A 16,040-nucleotide genomic window follows, 5' to 3' on the forward strand; every position below is an offset into this window, starting at 1 on the left:
CTGGTCTCTCTCATGACCTGCTTTAAGCTCCTAGCTTAAGGTCTGGTCTCTCTCGTGTCCTGATTTAAGCTCCTAGTTTAAGGTCCGCTCTCTCTCGTGTCCTGCTTTACGCTCCTAGCTTAAGGTCTGGTCTCTCTCGTGTCCTGCTTTAAGCTCCCAGTTAACGGTCTGGTCTCTCTCGTCTCCTGCTTTAAGCTCCTAGCTTCAGGTCTGGTCTCTCTCGTGTCCTGCATCAAGCTCCTAGCTTAAGGTCTAGTCTCTCTCGTCTCCTGCTTTAAGCTCATAGCTTCAGGTTTGGTCTTTCTCGTGTCCTGCTTTAAGCTCCCAGTTTACGGTCTGGTCTCTCTCGTCTCCTGCTTTAAGCTCCTAGCTTCAGGTCTGGTCTCTCTCGTGTCCTGCATCAAGCTCCTAGCTTAAGGTCTAGTCTCTCTCGTCTCCTGCTTTAAGCTCATAGCTTCAGGTTTGGTCTTTCTCGTCTCCTGCTTTAAGCTCCTAGTTTAAGGTCTGGTCTCTCTCGTCTCCTGATTTAAGTTCCCAGTTTAAGGTCCGCTCTCTCTCGTGTCCTGCTTTAAGCTCCTAGCTTCAGGTCTGGTCTCTCTCGTGTCCTGCTTTAAGCTCCCAGTTTAAGGTCCGGTCTCTCTCGTCTCCTGCTTTAAGCTCCTAGCTTCAGGTTTGGTCTTTCTCGTGTTCTGCTTTAAGCTCCCAGTTTAAGGTCTGGTCTCTTTCCTCTCCTGATTTTAGCACCTAGCTTAAGGTCTGGTCTCTCTCGTCTCCTGCTTACAGCTCCCAGCTTAAGGTCTGGTCTCTCTCGTCTCCTGCTTTAAGCTCCTAGCTTATGGTCTAGTCTCTCTCGTCTCCTGTTGTAAGTTCCCAGTTTAAGCTCTGGTCTCTCTCGTGTCCTGCTTTAAACTCCTAGCTTAATGTCTGTTCTCTCTCGTCTCCTGCTTTAAGCTCCTAGCTTAAGGTCTAGTCTCTCTCGTGTCCTGCTTTAAGTTCCTAGTTTAAAGTCCTCTCTCTCTCGTGTCCTGCTTTAAGCTCCTAGCTTAAGGTCTGGTCTCTCTCGTGTCCTCATATAAGCTCCTAGTTTAAGTTCCGCTCTCTCTCGTGTCCTGGTTTAAGCTCCTAGCTTAAGTTCCGCTCTCTCTCATGTCCTGCTTTAAGCTCCTAGCTTCAGGTCGAGTCTCTCTCGTGTCCTGTTTTAAGCTCCTAGCTTAAGGTCTAGTCTCTCTCATCTCCTGCTTTAAGCTCCAAGCTTAAGGTCTGGTCTCTCTCGTGTCCTGCTTTAAGCTCCTAGCTTAAGGTCTGGTCTCTCTCGTCTCCTGCTTTAAGCTCCAAGCTTAAGGTCTGGTCTCTCTCGTGTCCTGCTTTAAGCTCCAAGCTTAATGTCTGGTCTCTCTCGTGTCCTGCTTTAAGCTCCCAGTTTAAGGTCCGCTCTCTCTCGTCTCCTGCTTTAAGTTCCTGGTTTAAGGTCCGCTCTCTCTCGTGTCCTGCTTTATGATCCCAGCTTAAGGTCTAGTCTCTCTCATCTCCTGCTTTAAGCTCCCAGTTTAAGGTCTGGTCTCTCTCGTCTCCTGCTTTAAGCTCCTAGCTTAAGGTCTGGTCTCTCTCGTCTCCTGATTTAAGCTCCCAGTTTAAGGTCTGGTCTCTCTCGTCTCCTGCTTTAAGCTCCTAGCTTAAGGTCTAGTCTCTCTTGTGTCCTGCTTTAAGCTCCTAGTTTCAGGTCCGCTCTCTCTCGTGTCCTGCTTTAAGTTCCTAGCTTCAGGTCGAGTCTCTCTCGTGTCCTGCTTTAAGCTCCTAGCTTAAGGTCTGGTCTCTCTCGTCTCCTGCTTTAAGCTCCCAGCTTCAGGTCTGGTCTGTCTCGTCTCCTGATTTAAGTTACCAGTTAAAGGTCTGTACTCTCTCGTGTCCTGCTTTAAGCTCCTAGCTTCAGGTCGAGTCTCTCTCGTGTCCTGTTTTAAGCTCCAAGCTTAAGGTCTGGTCTCTCGTATCCTGCTTTATGATCGCAGCTTAAGGTCTGGTCTCTCTCCTCTCCTGATTTAAGCTCCTAGCTTAAGGTCTGGTCTCTCTCGTGTCCTGATTTAAGCTCCCAGTTTAAGGTCCGCTCTCTCTCATGTTCTGCTTTAAGCTCCCAGTTTAAGGTCTAGTCTCTCTCGTGTCCTGCTTTAAGCTCCTAGCTTCACGTTTGGTCTTTCTCGTGTCCTGCTTTAAGCTCCCAGTTTAAGATCCGGTCTCTCTCCTCTCCTGATTTTAGCACCTAGCTTAAGTCTGGTCTCTCTCGTCTCCTGCTTTAAGCTCCTAGCTGAAGGTCTGGTCTCTCTCGTCTCCTGTTTTAAGCTCCCAGCTTAAGGTCTGTTCTCTCTCGTCTCCTGCTTTAAGCTCCTAGCTTAAGGTCCGGTCTCTTTCGTCTCCTGCTTTAAGCTCCCAGTTTAAGGTCTAGTCTCTCTCCTCTCCTGATTTAAGCACCTAGCTTAAGGCCTGGTCTCTCTCGTGTCCTGCTTTAAGCTCCTAGCTTAAGGTCTGGTCTCTCGCGTGTCCTGCTTTAAGCTCCCAGTTCAACGTCTGGTCTCTCTCGTGTCCTGCTTTAAGCTCCCAGTTTAAGGTCTGGTCTCTCTCGTCTCCTGCTTTAAGCTCCCATTTTAAGGTCCGGTCTCTCTCGTGTCCTGCTTTAAGCTCCCAGTTTGAAGTCTGGTCTCTCTCATCTCCTACTTTAAGCTCCTAGCTTAACATCTGGTCTCTCTCGTGTCCTGCTTTAAGCTCCTAGCTTAAGGTCTGGTCTCTCTCGTCTCCTGATTTAAGCTCCCAGTTTAAGGTCTGGTCTCTCTCGTCTCCTGCTTTAAGCTCCTAGCTTAAGGTCTAGTCTCTCTTGTGTCCTGCTTTAAGCTCCTAGTTTCAGGTCCGCTCTCTCTCGTGTCCTGCTTTAAGTTCCTAGCTTCAGGTCGAGTCTCTCTCGTGTCCTGCTTTAAGCTCCTAGCTTAAGGTCTGGTCTCTCTCGTCTCCTGCTTTAAGCTCCCAGCTTCAGGTCTGGTCTGTCTCGTCTCCTGATTTAAGTTACCAGTTTAAGGTCTGTACTCTCTCGTGTCCTGCTTTAAGCTCCTAGCTTCAGGTCGAGTCTCTCTCGTGTCCTGTTTTAAGCTCCAAGCTTAAGGTCTGGTCTCTCGTGTCCTGCTTTATGATCGCAGCTTAAGGTCTGGTCTCTCTCCTCTCCTGATTTAAGCTCCTAATTTAAGGTCTGGTCTCTCTCGTCTCCTGATTTAAGTTCCCAGTTTAAGGTCCGCTCTCTCTCGTGTCCTGCTTTAAGCTCCTAGCTTCAGGTCTGGTCTCTCTCGTCTCCTGCGTTAAGCTCCCAGTTTAAGGTCCGCTTTCTCTCGTGTCCTGCTTTAAGCTCCCAGTTTAAGGTCCGGTCTCTCTCGTGTCCTGCTTTAAGCTCCCAGTTTAAGGTCCGGTCTCTCTCGTGTCCTGATTTAAGCTCCCAGTTTAAGGTCCGGTCTCTCTCGTGTCCTGCTTTAAGCTCCCAGTTTAAGGTCTGGTCTCTCTCGTCTCCTGATTTAAGTTCCCAGTTTAAGGTCTGGTCTCTCTCGTCTCCTGCTTTAAGCTCCCAGTTTAAGGTCTGGTCTCTCTCGTCTCCTGATTTAAGTTCCCAGTTTAAGGTCCGGTCTCTCTCGTGTCCAGCTTTAAGCTCCTAGTTTAAGGTCTAGTCTCTCTCGTGTCCTAATTTAAGCTTCTAGTTTAAGGTCTAGTCTCTCTCGTGTCCTAATTTAAGCTCCTAGTTTAAGGTCCGCTCTCCCTCGTGTCCTTCTTTAAGCTCCCAGTTTAATGTCTGGTCTATCTCGTCTCCTGCTTTAAGCTCCCTGCTTCAGGTATGGTCTCTCTCGTCTCTTGATTTAAGTTACCAGTTTAAGGTCTGTTCTCTCTCGTGTCCTGCTTTAAGCTCCTAGCATAAGGTCTGGTCTCTCTCGTCTCCTGCATTAAGCTCCCAGTTTAAGGTCTGGTCTATCTCGCGTCCTGCTTTCAGCTCCCAGTTTAAGGTCCGCTCTCTCTCGTCTCCTGCTTTAAGCTCCCAGTTTAAGGTCCGGTCTCTCTCGTGTCCTGCTTTAAGCTCCCAGTTTCAAGTCTGGTCTCTCTCGTCTCCTACTTTAAGCTCCTAGCTTCAGGTCTGGTCTCTCTCGTGTCATGCTTCAAGCTCCTAGCTTAAGGTCTAGTCTCTCTCGTCTCCTGTTTTAAGCTCCTAGCTTCAGGTTTGGTCTTTCTCATGTCCTGCTTTAAGCTCCCAGTTTAAGGTCCGGTCTCTCTCGTGTCCTGCTTTAAGCTCCCAGTTTAAGGTCTGGTCTCTCTCGTCTCCTGCTTTTAGCTCCCAGCTTCAGGTCTGGTCTCTCTCGTGTCCTGCTTTAAGCTCCCAGTTTAAGTTCCGGTCTCTCTCGTGTCCTGCTTTAAGCTCCCAGTTTACGGTCCGGTCTCTCTCGTGTCCTGCTTTAAGCTCGCAGTTTAAGGTCCGCTCTCTCTCGTGTCCTGCTTTAAGCTCCCAGTTTAAGGTCCGGTCTCTCTCGTGTCCTGCTTTAAGCTCCCAGTTTAAGGTCCGGTCTCTCTCGTGTCCTGCTTTAAGCTCCCAGTTTAAGGTCTGGTCTCTCTCGTCTCCTGATTTAAGTTCCCAGTTTAAGGTCTGGTCTCTCTCGTCTCCTGCTTTAAGCTCCCAGTTTAAGGTCTGGTCTCTCTCGTCTCCTGATTTAAGTTCCCAGTTTAAGCTCCGGTCTCTCTCGTGTCCAGCTTTAAGCTCCTAGTTTAAGGTCTAGTCTCTCTCGTGTCCTAATTTAAGCTCCTAGTTTAAGGTCTAGTCTCTCTCGTGTCCTAATTTAAGCTCCTAGTTTAAGGTCCGCTCTCTCTCGTGTCCTTCTTTAAGCTCCCAGTTTAATGTCTGGTCTCTCTCGTCTCCTGCTTTAAGCTCCCTGCTTCAGGTCTGGTCTCTCTCGTCTCCTGATTTAAGTTACCAGTTTAAGGTCTGTTCTCTCTCGTGTCCTGCTTTAAGCTCCTAGCTTAAGGTCTGGTCTCTCTCGTGTCCTGCTTTAAGCTCCCAGTTTAAGGTCCGGTCTCTCTCGTGTCCTGATTTAAGCTCCCAGTTTAAGGTCCGGTCTCTCTCGTGTCCTGCTTTAAGCTCCCAGTTTAAGGTCTGGTCTCTCTCGTCTCCTGCTTTAAGCTCCTAGCTTAACATCTGGTCTCTCTCGTGTCCTGCTTCAAGCTCCTAGCTTAAGGTCTAGTCTCTCTCGTCTCCTGATTTAAGATACCAGTTTAAGGTCTGTACTCGCTCGTGTCCTGCTTTAAGCTCCTAGCTTAAGGTCTAGTCTCTCTCGTGTCCTGCTTTAAGCTCCCAGTTTAAGGTCTGGTCTATCTCGCGTCCTGCTTTCAGCTCCCAGTTTAAGGTCCGCTCTCTCTCGTCTCCAGCTTTAAGCTCCCAGGTTAAGGTCCGGTCTCTCTCGTGTCCTGCTTTAAGCTCCCAGTTTCAAGTCTGGTCTCTCTCGTCTCCTACTTTAAGCTCCTAGCTTCAGGTCTGGTCTCTCTCGTGTCATGCTTCAAGCTCCTAGCTTAAGGTCTAGTCTCTCTCGTCTCCTGCTTTAAGCTCCTAGCTTCAGGTTTGGTCTTTCTCGTGTCCTGCTTTAAGCTCCCAGTTTAAGGTCCGGTCTCTCTCGTGTCCTGCTTTAAGCTCCCAGTTTAAGGTCTGGTCTCTCTCGTCTCATGCTTTTAGCTCCCAGCTTCAGGTCTGGTCTCTCTCGTGTCCTGCTTTAAGCTCCCAGTTTAAGGTCAGGTCTCTCTCGTGTCCTGCTTTAAGCTCCCAGTTTACGGTCCGGTCTCTCTCGTGTCCTGCTTTAAGCTCCCAGTTTAAGGTCCGCTCTCTCTCGTGTCCTGCTATAAGCTCCCAGTTTAAGGTCCGGTCTCTCTCGTGTCCTGCTTTAAGCTCCCAGTTTAAGGTCCGGTCTCTCTCGTGTCCTGCTTTAAGCTCCCAGTTTACGGTCCGGTCTCTCACGTGGCCTGCTATAAGCTCCCAGTTTAAGGACCGGTCTCTCTCGTGTCCTGCTTTAAGCTCCCAGTTTAAGGTCCGGTCTCTCTCGTGTCCTGCATTAAGCTCCTAGCTTAATGTCCGGTCTCTCTCGTGTCCTGCTTTAAGCTCCCAGTTTAAGGTCTGGTCTCTCTCGTCTCCTGATTTAAGTTCCCAGTTTAAGGTCTGGTCTCTCTCGTCTCCTGCTTTAAGCTCCCAGTTTAAGGTCTGGTCTCTCTCGTCTCCTGATTTAAGTTCCCAGTTTAAGGTCCGGTCTCTCTCGTGTCCAGCTTTAAGCTCCTAGTTTAAGGTCTAGTCTCTCTCGTGTCCTAATTTAAGCTCCTAGTTTAAGGTCTAGTCTCTCTCGTGTCCTAATTTAAGCTCCTAGTTTAAGGTCCGCTCTCCCTCGTGTCCTTCTTTAAGCTCCCAGTTTAATGTCTGGTCTCTCTCGTCTCCTGCTTTAAGCTCCCTGCTTCTGGTCTGGTCTCTCTCGTCTCTTGATTTAAGTTACCAGTTTAAGGTCTGTTCTCTCTCGTGTCCTGCTTTAAGCTCCTAGCTTAAGGTCTGGTCTCTCTCGTCTCCTGCATTAAGCTCCCAGTTTAAGGTCTGGTCTCTCTCGTCTCCTGCGTTAAGCTCCCAGTTTAAGGTCCGCTCTCTCTCGTGTCCTGCTTTAAGCTCCCAGTTTAAGGTCCGGTCTCTCTCGTGTCCTGCTTTAAGCTCCCAGTTTAAGGTCCGGTCTCTCTCGTGTCCTGCTTTAAGCTCCCAGTTTAAGGTCTGGTCTCTCTCGTCTCCTGATTTAAGTTCCCAGTTTAAGGTCTGGTCTCTCTCGTCTCCTGCTTTAAGCTCCCAGTTTAAGGTCTGGTCTCTCTCGTCTCCTGATTTAAGTTCCCAGTTTAAGGTCCGGTCTCTCTCGTGTCCAGCTTTAAGCTCCTAGTTTAAGGTCTAGTCTCTCTCGTGTCCTAATTTAAGCTTCTAGTTTAAGGTCTAGTCTCTCTCGTGTCCTAATTTAAGCTCCTAGTTTAAGGTCCGCTCTCCCTCGTGTCCTTCTTTAAGCTCCCAGTTTAATGTCTGGTCTATCTCGTCTCCTGCTTTAAGCTCCCTGCTTCAGGTATGGTCTCTCTCGTCTCTTGATTTAAGTTACCAGTTTAAGGTCTGTTCTCTCTCGTGTCCTGCTTTAAGCTCCTAGCTTAAGGTCTGGTCTCTCTCGTCTCCTGCATTAAGCTCCCAGTTTAAGGTCTGGTCTCTCTCGTCTCCTGCGTTAAGCTCCCAGTTTCAGGTCTGGGCGCTCTCGTGTCCTGCTTTAAGCTCCTAGCTAAAGGTCTGGTCTCTCTCGTGTCCTGATTTAAGCTCCTAGTTTAAGGTCCGCTCTCTCTCGTGTCCTGCTTTACGCTCCTAGCTTAAGGTCTGGTCTCTCTCGTGTCCTGCTTTAAGCTCCCAGTTTAAGATCTGGTCTCTCTCCTCTCCTGATTTTAGCACCTAGCTTAACGTCTGGTCTCTCTCGTCTCCTGCTTTCTACTCCTAGCTTAAGGTCTGGTCTCTCTCGTCTCCTGTTTTAAGCTCCCAGTTTAAGGTCTGGTCTCTCTCGTGTCCTGCTTTAAGCTCTAGGCTTAAGGTCTGGTCTCTCTCGTGTCCTGCTTTAAGCTCCCAGTTGAAGGTCTGGTCTCTCTCGTCTCCTGATTTAAGTTCCTAGTTTAAGGTCCGCTCTCTCTCGTGTCCTGCTTTAAGCTCCCAGTTTAAGGTCTGGTCTCTCTCGTCTCCTGATTTTAGCTCCCAGCTTCAGGTCTGATCTCTCTCGTGTCCTGCTTTAAGCTCCCAGTTTAAGGTCCGGTCTCTCTCGTGTCCTGCTTTAAGGTCCCAGTTTACGGTCCGGTCTCTCTCGTGTCCTGCTTTAAGCTCCCAGTTTAAGGTCCGATCTCTCTCGTGTCCTGCTTTAAGCTCCCAGTTTAAGGTACGGTCTCTCTCGTGTCCTGCTTTAAGCTCCCAGTTTAAGGTCCGGTCTCTCTCGTGTCCTGCTTTAAGCTCCCAGTTTAAGGTCTGGTCTCTCTCGTCTCCTGATTTAAGTTCCCAGTTTAAGGTCTGGTCTCTCTCGTCTCCTGCTTTAAGCTCCCAGTTTAAGATCTGGTCTCTCTCGTCTCCTGATTTAAGTTCCCAGTTTAAGGTCCGGTCTCTCTCGTGTCCAGCTTTAAGCTCCTAGCTTAAGGTCTAGTCTCTGTCGTGTCCTGCTTTAAGCTCCTAGCTTCAGGTTTGGTCTTTCTCGTGTCCTGCTTTAAGCTCCTAGTTTAAGGTCCGGTCTCTCTCTTCTCCTGCTTTAAGCTCCTAGCTTAATGTCTGGTCTCCCTCGTCTCCTGATTTAAGCTCCTAGTTTAAGGTCCCCTCTCTCTCGTGTCCTGCTTTAAACTCCTAGCTTAAGGTCTAGTCTCTCTCCTGTCCTAATTTAAGCTCCTAGTTTAAGGTCTAGTCTCTCTCGTGTCCTAATTTAAGCTCCTAGTTTAAGGTCCGCTCTCTCTCGTGTCCTTCTTTAAGCTCCCAGTTTAATATCTGGTCTCTCTCGTCTCCTGCTTTAAGCTCCCTGCTTCAGGTCTGGTCTCTCTCGTCTCCTGATTTAAGTTACCAGTTTAAGGTCTGTTCTCTCTCGTGTCCTGCTTTAAGCTCCTAGCTTAAGGTCTGGTCTCTCTCTTCTCCTGCTTTAAGCTCCCAGTTTAAGGTCTGCTCTCACTCGTCTCCTGCTTTAAGCTCCCAGTTTCAGGTCTGGTCTCTCTCATGACCTGCTTTAAGCTCCTAGCTTAAGGTCTGGTCTCTCTCGTGTCCTGATTTAAGCTCCTAGTTTAAGGTCCGCTCTCTCTCGTGTCCTGCTTTACGCTCCTAGCTTAAGGTCTGGTCTCTCTCGTGTCCTGCTTTAAGCTCCCAGTTAACGGTCTGGTCTCTCTCGTCTCCTGCTTTAAGCTCCTAGCTTCAGGTCTGGTCTCTCTCGTGTCCTGCATCAAGCTCCTAGCTTAAGGTCTAGTCTCTCTCGTCTCCTGCTTTAAGCTCATAGCTTCAGGTTTGGTCTTTCTCGTGTCCTGCTTTAAGCTCCCAGTTTACGGTCTGGTCTCTCTCGTCTCCTGCTTTAAGCTCCTAGCTTCAGGTCTGGTCTCTCTCGTGTCCTGCATCAAGCTCCTAGCTTAAGGTCTAGTCTCTCTCGTCTCCTGCTTTAAGCTCATAGCTTCAGGTTTGGTCTTTCTCGTCTCCTGCTTTAAGCTCCTAGTTTAAGGTCTGGTCTCTCTCGTCTCCTGATTTAAGTTCCCAGTTTAAGGTCCGCTCTCTCTCGTGTCCTGCTTTAAGCTCCTAGCTTCAGGTCTGGTCTCTCTCGTGTCCTGCTTTAAGCTCCCAGTTTAAGGTCCGGTCTCTCTCGTCTCCTGCTTTAAGCTCCTAGCTTCAGGTTTGGTCTTTCTCGTGTTCTGCTTTAAGCTCCCAGTTTAAGGTCTGGTCTCTTTCCTCTCCTGATTTTAGCACCTAGCTTAAGGTCTGGTCTCTCTCGTCTCCTGCTTACAGCTCCCAGCTTAAGGTCTGGTCTCTCTCGTCTCCTGCTTTAAGCTCCTAGCTTATGGTCTAGTCTCTCTCGTCTCCTGTTGTAAGTTCCCAGTTTAAGCTCTGGTCTCTCTCGTGTCCTGCTTTAAACTCCTAGCTTAATGTCTGTTCTCTCTCGTCTCCTGCTTTAAGCTCCTAGCTTAAGGTCTAGTCTCTCTCGTGTCCTGCTTTAAGTTCCTAGTTTAAAGTCCGCTCTCTCTCGTGTCCTGCTTTAAGCTCCTAGCTTAAGGTCTGGTCTCTCTCGTGTCCTCATATAAGCTCCTAGTTTAAGTTCCGCTCTCTCTCGTGTCCTGGTTTAAGCTCCTAGCTTAAGTTCCGCTCTCTCTCATGTCCTGCTTTAAGCTCCTAGCTTCAGGTCGAGTCTCTCTCGTGTCCTGTTTTAAGCTCCTAGCTTAAGGTCTAGTCTCTCTCATCTCCTGCTTTAAGCTCCAAGCTTAAGGTCTGGTCTCTCTCGTGTCCTGCTTTAAGCTCCTAGCTTAAGGTCTGGTCTCTCTCGTCTCCTGCTTTAAGCTCCAAGCTTAAGGTCTGGTCTCTCTCGTGTCCTGCTTTAAGCTCCAAGCTTAATGTCTGGTCTCTCTCGTGTCCTGCTTTAAGCTCCCAGTTTAAGGTCCGCTCTCTCTCGTCTCCTGCTTTAAGTTCCTGGTTTAAGGTCCGCTCTCTCTCGTGTCCTGCTTTATGATCCCAGCTTAAGGTCTAGTCTCTCTCATCTCCTGCTTTAAGCTCCCAGTTTAAGGTCTGGTCTCTCTCGTCTCCTGCTTTAAGCTCCTAGCTTAAGGTCTGGTCTCTCTCGTCTCCTGATTTAAGCTCCCAGTTTAAGGTCTGGTCTCTCTCGTCTCCTGCTTTAAGCTCCTAGCTTAAGGTCTAGTCTCTCTTGTGTCCTGCTTTAAGCTCCTAGTTTCAGGTCCGCTCTCTCTCGTGTCCTGCTTTAAGTTCCTAGCTTCAGGTCGAGTCTCTCTCGTGTCCTGCTTTAAGCTCCTAGCTTAAGGTCTGGTCTCTCTCGTCTCCTGCTTTAAGCTCCCAGCTTCAGGTCTGGTCTGTCTCGTCTCCTGATTTAAGTTACCAGTTAAAGGTCTGTACTCTCTCGTGTCCTGCTTTAAGCTCCTAGCTTCAGGTCGAGTCTCTCTCGTGTCCTGTTTTAAGCTCCAAGCTTAAGGTCTGGTCTCTCGTGTCCTGCTTTATGATCGCAGCTTAAGGTCTGGTCTCTCTCCTCTCCTGATTTAAGCTCCTAGCTTAAGGTCTGGTCTCTCTCGTGTCCTGATGTAAGCTCCCAGTTTAAGGTCCGCTCTCTCTCATGTTCTGCTTTAAGCTCCCAGTTTAAGATCTAGTCTCTCTCGTGTCCTGCTTTAAGCTCCTAGCTTCACGTTTGGTCTTTCTCGTGTCCTGCTTTAAGCTCCCAGTTTAAGATCCGGTCTCTCTCCTCTCCTGATTTTAGCACCTAGCTTAAGTCTGGTCTCTCTCGTCTCCTGCTTTAAGCTCCTAGCTGAAGGTCTGGTCTCTCTCGTCTCCTGTTTTAAGCTCCCAGCTTAAGGTCTGTTCTCTCTCGTCTCCTGCTTTAAGCTCCTAGCTTAAGGTCCGGTCTCTTTCGTCTCCTGCTTTAAGCTCCCAGTTTAAGGTCTAGTCTCTCTCCTCTCCTGATTTAAGCACCTAGCTTAAGGCCTGGTCTCTCTCGTGTCCTGCTTTAAGCTCCTAGCTTAAGGTCTGGTCTCTCGCGTGTCCTGCTTTAAGCTCCCAGTTCAACGTCTGGTCTCTCTCGTGTCCTGCTTTAAGCTCCCAGTTTAAGGTCTGGTCTCTCTCGTCTCCTGCTTTAAGCTCCCATTTTAAGGTCCGGTCTCTCTCGTGTCCTGCTTTAAGCTCCCAGTTTGAAGTCTGGTCTCTCTCATCTCCTACTTTAAGCTCCTAGCTTAACATCTGGTCTCTCTCGTGTCCTGCTTCAAGCTCCTAGCTTAAGGTCTAGTCTCTCTCGTCTCCTGCTTTAAGCTCCTAGCTTCAGGTTTGGTCTTTCTCGTGTCCTGCTTTAAGCTCCCAGTTTAAGGTCCGGTCTCTCTCGTGTCCTGCTTTAAGCTCCCAGTTTTTTGGTCTGGTCTCTCTCGTCTCCTGCTTTTAGCTCCCAGCTTCAGGTCTGGTCTCTCTCGTGTCCTGCTTTAAGCTCCCAGTTTAAGGTCCGGTCTCTCTCGTGTCCTGCTTTAAGCTCCCAGTTTACGGTCCGGTCTCTCTCGTGTCCTGTTTTAAGCTCCCAGTTTAAGGTCCGCTCTCTCTCGTGTCCTGCTTTAAGCTCCCAGTTTAAGGTCCGGTCTCTCTCGTGTCCTGCTTTAAGCTCCCAGTTTAAGGTCCGGTCTCTCTCGTGTCCTGCTTTAAGCTCCCAGTTTAAGGTCTGGTCTCTCTCGTCTCCTGATTTAAGTTCCCAGTTTAAGGTCTGGTCTCTCTCGTCTCCTGCTTTAAGCTCCCAGTTTAAGGTCTGGTCTCTCTCGTGTCCTGCTTTAAGCTCCCAGTTTAAGGTCTGGTCTCTCTCGTCTCCTGATTTAAGTTCCCAGTTTAAGGTCTGGTCTCTCTCGTCTCCTGCTTTAAGCTCCCAGTTTAAGATCTGGCCTCTCTCGTCTCCTGATTTAAGTTCCCAGTTTAAGGTCCGGTCTCTCTCGTGTCCAGCTTTAAGCTCCTAGCTTAAGGTCTAGTCTCTGTCGTGTCCTGCTTTAAGCTCCTAGCTTCAGGTTTGGTCTTTCTCGTGTCCTGCTTTAAGCTCCTAGTTTAAGGTCCGGTCTCTCTCTTCTCCTGCTTTAAGCTCCTAGCTTAATGTCTGGTCTCCCTCGTCTCCTGATTTAAGCTCCTAGTTTAAGGTCCCCTCTCTCTCGTGTCCTGCTTTAAACTCCTAGCTTAAGGTCTAGTCTCTCTCCTGTCCTAATTTAAGCTCCTAGTTTAAGGTCTAGTCTCTCTCGTGTCCTAATTTAAGCTCCTAGTTTAAGGTCCGCTCTCTCTCGTGTCCTTCTTTAAGCTCCCAGTTTAATATCTGGTCTCTCTCGTCTCCTGCTTTAAGCTCCCTGCTTCAGGTCTGGTCTCTCTCGTCTCCTGATTTAAGTTACCAGTTTAAGGTCTGTTCTCTCTCGTGTCCTGCTTTAAGCTCCTAGCTTAAGGTCTGGTCTCTCTCTTCTCCTGCTTTAAGCTCCCAGTTTAAGGCCTGCTCTCACTCGTCTCCTGCTTTAAGCTCCCAGTTTCAGGTCTGGTCTCTCGCATGACCTGCTTTAAGCTCCTAGCTTAAGGTCTGGTCTCTCTCGTGTCCTGATTTAAGCTCCTAGTTTAAGGTCCGCTCTCTCTCGTGTCCTGCTTTACGCTCCTAGCTTAAGGTCTGGTCTCTCTCGTGTCCTGCTTTAAGCTCCCAGTTAACGGTCTGGTCTCTCTCGTCTCCTGCTTTAAGCTCCTAGCTTCAGGTCTGGTCTCTCTCGTGTCCTGCATCAAGCTCCTAGCTTAAGGTCTAGTCTCTCTCGTCTCCTGCTTTAAGCTCATAGCTTCAGGTTTGGTCTTTCTCGTGTCCTGCTTTAAGCTCCCAGTTTACGGTCTGGTCTCTCTCGTCTCCTGCTTTAAGCTCCTAGCTTCAGGTCTGGTCTCTCTCGTGTCCTGCATCAAGCTCCTAGCTTAAGGTCTAGTCTCTCTCGTCTCCTGCTTTAAGCTCATAGCTTCAGGTTTGGTCTTTCTCGTCTCCTGCTTTAAGCTCCTAGTTTAAGGTCTGGTCTCTCTCGTCTCCTGATTTAAGTTCCCAGTTTAAGGTCCGCTCTCTCTCGTGTCCTGCTTTAAGCTCCTAGCTTCAGGTCTGGTCTCTCTCGTGTCCTGCTTTAAGCTCCCAGTTTAAGGTCCGGTCTCTCTCGTCTCCTGCTTTAAGCTCCTAGCTTCAGGTTTGGTCTTTCTCGTGTTCTGCTTTAAGCTCCCAGTTTAAGGTCTGGTCTCTTTCCTCTCCTGATTTTAGCACCTAGCTTAAGGTCTGGTCTCTCTCGTCTCCTGCTTACAGCTCCCAGCTTAAGGTCTGGTCTCTCTCGTCTCCTGCTTTAAGCTCCTAGCTTATGGTCTAGTCTCTCTCGTCTCCTGTTGTAAGTTCCCAGTTTAAGCTCTGGTCTCTCTCGTGTCCTGCTTTAAACTCCTAGCTTAATGTCTGTTCTCTCTCGTCTCCTGCTTTAAGCTCCTAGCTTAAGGTCTAGTCTCTCTCGTGTCCTGCTTTAAGTTCCTAGTTTAAAGTCCGCTCTCTCTCGTGTCCTGCTTTAAGCTCCTAGCTTAAGGTCTGGTCTCTCTCGTGTCCTCATATAAGCTCCTAGTTTAAGTTCCGCTCTCTCTCGTGTCCTGGTTTAAGCTCCTAGCTTAAGTTCCGCTCTCTCTCATGTCCTGCTTTAAGCTCCTAGCTTCAGGTCGAGTCTCTCTCGTGTCCTGTTTTAAGCTCCTAGCTTAAGGTCTAGTCTCTCTCATCTCCTGCTTTAAGCTCCAAGCTTAAGGTCTGGTCTCTCTCGTGTCCTGCTTTAAGCTCCTAGCTTAAGGTCTGGTCTCTCTCGTCTCCTGCTTTAAGCTCCAAGCTTAAGGTCTGGTCTCTCTCGTGTCCTGCTTTAAGCTCCAAGCTTAATGTCTGGTCTCTCTCGTGTCCTGCTTTAAGCTCCCAGTTTAAGGTCCGCTCTCTCTCGTCTCCTGCTTTAAGTTCCTGGTTTAAGGTCCGCTCTCTCTCGTGTCCTGCTTTATGATCCCAGCTTAAGGTCTAGTCTCTCTCATCTCCTGCTTTAAGCTCCCAGTTTAAGGTCTGGTCTCTCTCGTCTCCTGCTTTAAGCTCCTAGCTTAAGGTCTGGTCTCTCTCGTCTCCTGATTTAAGCTCCCAGTTTAAGGTCTGGTCTCTCTCGTCTCCTGCTTTAAGCTCCTAGCTTAAGGTCTAGTCTCTCTTGTGTCCTGCTTTAAGCTCCTAGTTTCAGGTCCGCTCTCTCTCGTGTCCTGCTTTAAGTTCCTAGCTTCAGGTCGAGTCTCTCTCGTGTCCTGCTTTAAGCTCCTAGCTTAAGGTCTGGTCTCTCTCGTCTCCTGCTTTAAGCTCCCAGCTTCAGGTCTGGTCTGTCTCGTCTCCTGATTTAAGTTACCAGTTTAAGGTCTGTACTCTCTCGTGTCCTGCTTTAAGCTCCTAGCTTCAGGTCGAGTCTCTCTCGTGTCCTGTTTTAAGCTCCAAGCTTAAGGTCTGGTCTCTCGTGTCCTGCTTTATGATCGCAGCTTAAGGTCTGGTCTCTCTCCTCTCCTGATTTAAGCTCCTAGCTTAAGGTCTGGTCTCTCTCGTGTCCTGATTTAAGCTCCCAGTTTAAGGTCCGCTCTCTCTCATGTTCTGCTTTAAGCTCCCAGTTTAAGGTCTAGTCTCTCTCGTGTCCTGCTTTAAGCTCCTAGCTTCACGTTTGGTCTTTCTCGTGTCCTGCTTTAAGCTCCCAGTTTAAGATCCGGTCTCTCTCCTCTCCTGATTTTAGCACCTAGCTTAAGTCTGGTCTCTCTCGTCTCCTGCTTTAAGCTCCTAGCTTAAGGTCTGGTCTCTCTCGTCTCCTGTTTTAAGCTCCCAGCTTAAGGTCTGTTCTCTCTCGTCTCCTGCTTTAAGCTCCTAGCTTAAGGTCCGGTCTCTTTCGTCTCCTGCTTTAAGCTCCCAGTTTAAGGTCTAGTCTCTCTCCTCTCCTGATTTAAGCACCTAGCTTAAGGCCTGGTCTCTCTCGTGTCCTGCTTTAAGCTCCTAGCTTAAGGTCTGGTCTCTCGCGTGTCCTGCTTTAAGCTCCCAGTTCAACGTCTGGTCTCTCTCGTGTCCTGCTTTAAGCTCCCAGTTTAAGGTCTGGTCTCTCTCGTCTCCTGCTTTAAGCTCCCAGTTTAAGGTCCGGTCTCTCTCGTGTCCTGCTTTAAGCTCCCAGTTTGAAGTCTGGTCTCTCTCATCTCCTACTTTAAGCTCCTAGCTTAACATCTGGTCTCTCTCGTGTCCTGCTTCAAGCTCCTAGCTTAAGGTCTAGTCTCTCTCGTCTCCTGCTTTAAGCTCCTAGCTTCAGGTTTGGTCTTTCTCGTGTCCTGCTTTAAGCTCCCAGTTTAAGGTCCGGTCTCTCTCGTGTCCTGCTTTAAGCTCCCAGTTTTTTGGTCTGGTCTCTCTCGTCTCCTGCTTTTAGCTCCCAGCTTCAGGTCTGGTCTCTCTCGTGTCCTGCTTTAAGCTCCCAGTTTAAGGTCCGGTCTCTCTCGTGTCCTGCTTTAAGCTCCCAGTTTACGGTCCGGTCTCTCTCGTGTCCTGCTTTAAGCTCCCAGTTTAAGGTCCGCTCTCTCTCGTGTCCTGCTTTAAGCTCCCAGTTTAAGGTCCGGTCTCTCTCGTGTCCTGCTTTAAGCTCCCAGTTTAAGGTCCGGTCTCTCTCGTGTCCTGCTTTAAGCTCCCAGTTTAAGGTCTGGTCTCTCTCGTCTCCTGATTTAAGTTCCCAGTTTAAGGTCTGGT

The sequence above is a fragment of the Pristiophorus japonicus genome, chromosome Y, assembly GCF_044704955.1.
Source record: "Pristiophorus japonicus isolate sPriJap1 chromosome Y, sPriJap1.hap1, whole genome shotgun sequence".
Classification (NCBI taxonomy): Eukaryota; Metazoa; Chordata; class Chondrichthyes; family Pristiophoridae; genus Pristiophorus; species Pristiophorus japonicus.